Source organism: Euprymna scolopes, chromosome 20 (genome assembly GCF_053919585.1).
Source record: "Euprymna scolopes isolate OS-2025 chromosome 20, ASM5391958v1, whole genome shotgun sequence".
NCBI classification, from domain to species: Eukaryota; Metazoa; Mollusca; class Cephalopoda; order Sepiida; family Sepiolidae; genus Euprymna; species Euprymna scolopes.
The window spans coordinates 31,320,125-31,328,727 of record NC_136501.1 but is presented as its reverse complement, the minus strand read 5'-3'; the positions used below and the strand labels follow the sequence as shown (position 1 = coordinate 31,328,727).

The following is an 8,603-nucleotide window of genomic DNA, read 5'->3' as shown; positions in this document are numbered from 1 at the left end:
ATAATCAAAGGTTAAAAAAATATTCCATTAATGTCTCCATGTCATTTTATTGAACGCATCCAGGTGAAATCGAAACCTTTTGTTCCCATAAAAAAACACAGACATTTGAGTGCAAAACACCTGACATGTTTGATTAAAACTTCTCTTTTTGTTGTAATTTTTACATTTTTGTTTGTATTTGTTTATTATTTAGTTTTTAATCAAGGCCAACAATAACTCGAGGAAAAGGATTAATGAGATCATAAATTGCAAGTTAAATGACAAATATGACGAAAATATTAAAATGGTTACTAGTTTGCTAGCTTTTTTGTACTAAAAGGTCATCACTTATCAAGGCACAAACGCCACTCGAGGATAAGGTTACATTTTATTTACATTTGCAACATATCGCGGATGAGCGTATACAACTGCTTGCAAAGTGACGTCACCTATGGGGAAAAGGTCTATAAAAAGAGAAATAAAACAATCATGTGGGAGATAAAATAACGTTCGAAATCTCGTGAGAGACGTTGATAAGGTTCGTGATCACGTGCGACGTGAAGGACGCTCGAGAAGACGATCACTTGAGGGACGTCACAGCGGTAAAAAGAGAATGAGGAAGTAAATGTTGTTGCTACAAGGAACAAACGAGTTGTAGTTATTTCCTATTATTTGTCTTATTCTCCTATGCGACTGAAATTGAACACAAAGTTTTTTGCTTCCCAGGACAACGGTACACATTCTTTCTGTGAGGTTAGACACAATGTCAGGGTTTGATGAAAGTGTGTCTATGAAAAAAATGGATTCGAACTTGCCATAACCGAGGTTTCAGTGAGTCGTTAACGACTTAGCCACCATCAGAAACCAAGCTGATGAGGGTTAATGAGTTAGTCAAGTTGACGTTGAGAAAACACCGTGATGATTCGTAACGATGGTTGAAATTGGATAGCTAAATTTGTCGTTTCTGTTGGATAAAAGATTATAACTATATTTTGGAAAGATTATAGGCATATGATGAAAAGATTATAGACATATTATAAAAAGATTATAGGCTATAGGCATATTTTGAAAAGATTATAAAATACTTTTAAAGATTATAACTATATTTTGAAAATATTATAGTTATACTTTGAAAACGTTATGATTATATTTTGAAAACATTACAAGTATACTTTGAAAAAATTAAAGTTATACTTTGAAAAGATTATAGTTATATTTTAAAAAGATTATAGCTATATTTTAAAAAGATTATAGCTATATTTTGAAAAGATTATAGCAATATTTTGAAAAGATTATAGGCATATTTTGAAAAGATTATAACTATACGTTGAAAAGGTTATGACTATACTTTGAAAAGATTATAGTTATACATTGAAAAGTTAAGCTCATTAAATATTTATTTATTCTTTTATTTTATCAAAAATACTCTTCTATTATATAGAGATTTACGTATTTCCACATTTAACAGCCAACCTCGTATTTAAATTTGCTCACCTTCGGAGGCAATTAAATAGGAACATTCTTGGCCTTTTGGTCAAGATCAAAGTGTAGTATCTGTTCTTCAGATGCTGCAGTTGCTGCACTTCCATTTCTTGTTCTCTTTTGGTGGAGGAGAAATCCTTCACGACTGAGACAATTTTTATTTTTGTACTTTTTCTCCACGTTAAAAAACGACCCTGGTGTCTAACTCTGTCCCGTGGGGAGGCATAATAAATAGGTACATTCATTATCGCTAAGAATGGGTTTATAGATACTAATGTTGTTACTTCGGCACAGTACGTTTATTTTGGGTGTCAATGCCCGCTATTTTACTGTGCGTGCAATTGCTTCCACTCACAATTTTTTTATAGGTGGGGTAGGGGCACACTTCCACCGGGCAAAGCCGGTACACGGGTCCTGTTAGATGAAAATAAAAAAGGTCTTTTGTGATAATAGGAGGCAATGTTGTGTGGTTGCTTACCATGTGTGTGATTCGGCTCAACGAAATTAATTCCCCAGCCAGTTGTATGTAAACAGCAAAATATCCGGAAATAAACATGCGAAACGAAACGAAATATAAATTTCTCACCCCACCATTTTTATTTATTGGCGAATTATTATAGAAATTAAACGAAACATAACTTTCTTCTTTTTTTTTTCTAAATTTTTCCCCAGCGAAGAATTATCGAAATTGAACGAAACAGTTTTATTTGTTTTTCTTTTTTCTTTTCTTTTTTTTTTTTTTTTTTGGCGAACTTCTACAAAGCTCATATTATTAAAAAGAAAAAGATTCTTCGTGATAATAGTGATTGAATGTCTACTGTTTTGTAACGAAAACAAACCAATAAACGCCACGGCGCCACCCACGGTGATATTTATTTGTTTTTTTTTTGGGGGGGGGGGGAGGGGGATCTGTACGATGCGCATGTTTTTAAAAATAAAAAGGTTCTTTGTGATAATAGGGGCACCTAGTGTATTTTAAAAATTCAAATCGTTGCTTTTTTTTAAATGTTAAAATAGAATGCGCACAATGCACAACACTAGGCATGTAAAATACATAAATTCTTAAATACTGCGATTTGTAACAAGGGAGAAAACTATGGCTGACATTATAAATATATCCTTAAAAGTTACTTCCCTTGATTTTTCCTTTAATTCCGTGTAGAAGCGTGACCATATTACGGTAGCCACGGTAGAAGTGTTCATTCTCTGTTCGCAATTTTCTTACCGTTCACCCTCGTTTAAATTCTCAGTCGTCTCTGATTTACGGCTTCTAGATGAGCTCTTCGTTAATGGAGAAACAAGAAAGCTAAACAGCTAATATTTTTCACGAACTATACCCGACCCCCCCCCAAAAAAAACAAACAAACAAACAAACAACTTCTGACTACTTATCGCACATTCATAACTGTAACATTCACGCGAATGTCCGCGCGCACGCGCACACACACACACACACACACACACACACACACACACACACACACACACACACACACACACACACACACACACACACACACACACACACACACACACACACACAGGGACAGTATTGAAACTCTTTTGCATTTTTTTTTAATTTCGCATACCAGACATCAACTTCAACAAAATAACATAAATGCATCATTGTTTGTTTTATTGTTCATTTTATTGTCATGATTTGCTTTTCGTTGCTTTTATTCACTTGAAATATTGTCTTCATTTATAACGTTAGAATCACAAAGTTGCACCATCATCTTGAGTGGCTACTGAGTATCTATGTCGTACTAAGATACCAAACAGACGAACATTTAAATTAGTCTGACACCCCCAAGTGACAGGTAGTAGTAGAATATTCCGTCTTGCAAAGGTCGACTACATTTTACATATTTTTTATAACCCATAACCCCTATATATATATATATATATATATATATATATATATATATATATATATATATATATATATATATATATATATATATATATATATATATATATATATATATATTTAAAGTTAAATACACACACACACACACACACACACACACACACACACACATATATATATATATATATATATATTCTTTATCTTACACAGGTTTTATTTTCAATGATAAAAATATCTATTATAATGTTCCCTATAATTAAAATATTTACTTTTCTTAATCTGAAATGTTTTGAACATTATTTTATAACACTTATAATTTAGGATTTTTATGATTTTAGTTCCATTTTATTTATTTTTTTTATATATGAAACTATTTCAAATACTATTTTAATTTTCTTTAATTTTACTAAGATACCAAACAGATGAACACTTAAACTAGTATGACCCCACCCCCAAGTGACAGGTAGTAGAATCTTCCGCCTTGCAAATGTCAACTACATCCTTAGAATTTAAATATTTTTTACAACCCCTCTATCTATCTATCTATCTATCTATCTATCTATCTATCTTACTCAGGTTTTATTTTCAATGATAAAAATATCTATTTTATTTATAATGTTCCCTATGATTAAAATATTTTTTTACTTACATTTTATTTTTAATCTAAAATGTTTTGAACATTATTTTATAACCTCTTATAATTTAAGATTTTATCATTTTAGTTCCATTTTATTTTTTATATATGAAACTATTTCAAATACTATTTTAAGTTTCTTTTATTTTCAATATTACTTTATATATATAAAACATGGAAATCGCTCTAGACTAGGTATGAAGCCATTTGATGCGAGGAGCTAACCCCCCCCCAAAAAAACAAACAACAGCAGCAACAATAACAACAACGACAACAACAACAAATCCACTCCAACGTAAACAGTCAAGAATATTAAATGGATGGATTGCAGCTCAGAAAAACAGCACTTCTTCCGCCATTGTCAGATACATTGTTCATGGAATATGAGAACTAACAAGCAAAATAATGGAAACGAGAGGTTGCCGAAAGTAAACCTATGAAGTAAAATATTCTCGTTGTGGCAGACTACCTATGTTAACTACGAATGAACTGATCCGTACACAATAAATACCGGAAGACAAAACTGCATGACGGGAGTCGATGTCCGGTGGACGAACCAAGGTTGTTCGCCGGTTGTACAAACAACCTTCATTTTTGTATGTGACTGTCAATATATTTTGTTACTCTATTCCCGTGTTCTGTTTCTTACAGGGTATTAACGATTCTAAATGTATTTTTATATTCCATGTAATTGATATATTATTTCATATTCTCAACATTTTATTTTCAATTAAAAAAATCGTATTTTGGTTTTCATACATAAATTAAATTTCACAGTGTATAAGGTTTATTTGATACTGGGGATTTTTGTAATCCTACTCCATTTCCAAAAGAGGGGGACATAACATATGATAAATATTTGGAATCAAACCCCCCTTTGCTGTTATTTCAGATCATTTGAAACGATAGCAGCAAGTTTTAGTCTCTCCTCCATTAAGACCAGAAGTTTTTTTTGGGGAATATCAGATATTTTGTAATTCTACAAAACTAGAAAACAAATGACTATGATTGAAACAGCTGTAAAAAATGCCAAAAAATAGGCTCTGTATGATGGATGATCTTCTTAATGTGCGACCTTACGAGCAAATGACACATATCCCAACTACATAATTCAGATCATTACCTTTCCAACGAGACTTCATTTGTAAAATTCTGATCAATAGTCGCTGAGATTTAGAACTTATAAAATTGCCAAAAAAGGTGATATATCTATCTATCTATCTATCTATCTATCTATCTATCTATCTATCTATCTATCTATACTGGTAGTCCAATTGAATATTGAAATACTTATATCTTTGGTTCTATGGGACGAAACTACATGAACATTTGCAGGCTTTTTGAAGATTATAATACTACTGTTAAAATTTTATGACAATTGGTAAAAAAACCCTATATTTTCAAACTGCCCAAATTTGCTTACATTTGTATATATAATGTCCTGCATGCCAGCTTCAGCTTTGCTGCATCGGTTGTCTCCCCTGTGGTTTTGCTAGGCCACTAATATATATGTATGTATAAGTGACTTTGTCTGTCTGTCTGCGCGAGGAACTGCCTGCAGAAATATACATTTATATGTTGAAGTCGGTTCAGTTTTAACTATATCATCTCCATCTGACCATAGTTAAAACGGTAACGACTAAGACTGGAGCACTTTATGTTTTGGTTTCGATTCTAGTTGATGGCCCCAAGTCGTATTTTGTTTTTATTATTTTTGAAATCGCTATTATATATTGGGTACAATATAATAATCAACAGAAAATTGACTCTTTAATAATAAATACGAAATCTGTAGAAATTAAAATATCATATTTAATCACATTGTACGACTGGGCAGATGGTGACGTTGAGTCGCAAGGTGCACTACCCACTACAAATTAGTATTTACCAGGGACATTCTAAATGTAATGCTTCCTATTTTTTTTTATTTCTTCCTAATTAATAAGGAAAATTGCAAATTGCATTGTTATGATGACTGAACTTATGAATTCATGACCTGAAAGTACATCTCTTTGTTGCAGATATTGAGAGTATGAGACTCTAAGAAATCAACCCCTGTCATGGCCGTGCGTCAGAAGCAGAACAGAGATGCATCATTGAATTCCTGCCAAAAATGAACTGAGAATGGTGGTGACTATGTAGAAAAATAAATTATGGAGCACAAAATGTCGCTAATTTTAATTGTACACTCCCGCCTTCGTAGTTTTACAACTTTTGGAGTTAAAAAAAAACTAGGAGGTTTTACTTTTGAAACGGCCCTCGTTTGACAAAACGCCCCCCCCCCGGATGCCCATGCACAGCCATTGTTCATCGCTGGCAAAAATGCATTGCAAATGGTGGTGACTATGTAGAAAAATAAATTCTGAAGCACGTCTGAGCTCCAATCTATGGTCCCCCTCGCCAAAATTTCACGAGAAACACTAGTTTGGCTGTAAACACTATCAATAATTTTCCCCACTCTCTATCTGTGCCTAAATCTAAACGTAGATTCCATGAACGAAGCTTCTTTCTTAGAACCGCACACCTGTGGAACTCTCTTCCGTTTACCTGCTTTCCAGCTGAATACAACATGGTCGTCTTCAAGTCCAATGTAAACAAGTTATAACTTTGACTGATACAAGAATGAAAAGAAAAACTTTGAAAAATTCATGTTTCGGAATATTTTTGTTATAATATGAAAGTTTTGGGTTTAATCGATTCCAATTCATTATAAAAAAGAATTTACTGTACGTGCACCCTCTTAGCGTACCCCCTTCTCGAACTTGACTAGCAGCAGAATCCCACCCTATCACTATTCTGATACTCGGATGCTATAAAGCTGTCTACTCTTAATAGATAATAGATTACAAAATGGAACGATGAAATTGTCGCCCTAAAGAAAACACTACAGCTTTATTTTAAAACTTTTATTGAAAAAAATTCAATTCAGGTAACTTGATTATGTAGTAAAGTTGACATCTATTCAATGTAACCGCCTTTAGCCTCAATCACTGCCTCGATACAGGTCTTTTCACAAGCGCCAGCGATCAGGCTGGCTTTGGTGTTATGGGAGGTCATGTTAGTAATGTTTTCGACGTATGATCAAACGAAGTAGACGAGCGGGTTCAAGTTGGGGAGGAGGGGCCAGTGAGATTAGGGTACAAAGTCGTAACACACCTTGTAAAACCAAGCCCGAGTCTCTTTGGACTTGTGAGCTGGCGCAGACTCCTGTTGCCACACCCAGGGTCTTTTAGCAGCCCCTGATTGCACCAGAGGATCACCACACTCTTCAGCACATCCAGGTACATTAAGTGTTGACTTTCAAGCTGATCTCGAAGATGTGAGATGGCATGATGTGACTCTCACTTGAAACCACACCAGATACCATAAACGTGGCCAGAAACTTTGTTTCCATCACTCTGGGAACGTCCCTGTTATTCGTGTCAATCCAGCGATGCATTTTGAGGGTGCTGGCAATGGTCCTGTTGTCATAACTTGGATCGGTAGAGAGCATGAGTTGTACAACAACGTATCTCTGATCTCGCTCATTGAACATTGTGTCACTTTCAAACATGATAGAAGGCTCCTGTTGCTCTTAGTATATTAAAAAACTGGCCAACTAGTAGATGCTCTGCAAAAAAAAAGAAGAAGAAAAAAAGAAAACCGGTTTTCATCAAACAGAAAAAGACGACAATGCTATCGTTCTCCCTGTATTTCTTCGGACCGCTTGCCATTGGAATTCTGGTCCTGTTTTCACGTCTACAACAAAAATGCAGAAATTTATATATAATGGTGGCACACAACTTGTGGCCAACTAATCACTTAGTGGGTCTCCTCTAAATCTGGACCTAATCACAGTAGCACTTTACTTCTCAGTCACACCGTACCTTGTTTGAGTTTAATATTAGGAAAAATAATTCAAGCTAAGATTAAACGTTGACAATTATTTTTAGCGGGCACTGCCCAAACCTGGATGATAGAATAGCTAAAACTCGTCGTATTTTTTGCCAGCTTGAACAGATATGGTTCACTAGTTTCTTATTTTTTATTTTATTTTTTTTTACACAGTAGTCACCACTTATCAAGGCCCGGAAGCCACTCAGGGATAAGGGTTATTGCAAGTACATTACGTTAGTGTGGAGATTTGATGAAGTGTTTACTTAAGGGGGCGGTTCATTAGGAATTTGTTAACGTTGGACTTGAAGCCATCCAAGTTGTAGTCAGGTGGGAAGCAGGCAGACGGAACAGAGTTCCACAGGCGTGCAGTTCTAAGAAAGAAGCTTTGTTCATGGAATAGCTGTTAAGTTAGAGTATCCGTTAATTATGAACTCATCTAGGGAAGTGGTCGGTCCTATTCCAGTTTCGCTTAGAAATAATATGTTCGGTTTCGTCTCCTGTAATTGGGTTTCAACCTTTGGAAGGTTGGAACGTAGACCCCTAATGTTGGAGAAGGAGACCTGGTAGTAGGGGTCTACGTTGGAAGATGGGGTTCTAGGTTTATTCGAGTTTTTATTCTGGAAATATTTCATGTTCTTATAAATAAACAAACAAAATGCAAAAAAAAAAAAAAATCATATTAGCACGTGACCCTCTCATATAAAAGAATCGAATCGTCGGTATCATATTAAAAAATGAAAATAAGATAAAACAATATTGTTT

General features: G+C 34.4%; 1 pseudogene; it reads left to right on the top strand.

Moving 5' to 3' along the window:
• Positions 1-1,493: 1,493 nt before the first annotated feature.
• On the top strand, positions 1,494-1,656 carry LOC145241850 (U2 spliceosomal RNA; annotated as a pseudogene).
• Positions 1,657-8,603: the final 6,947 nt, after the last annotated feature.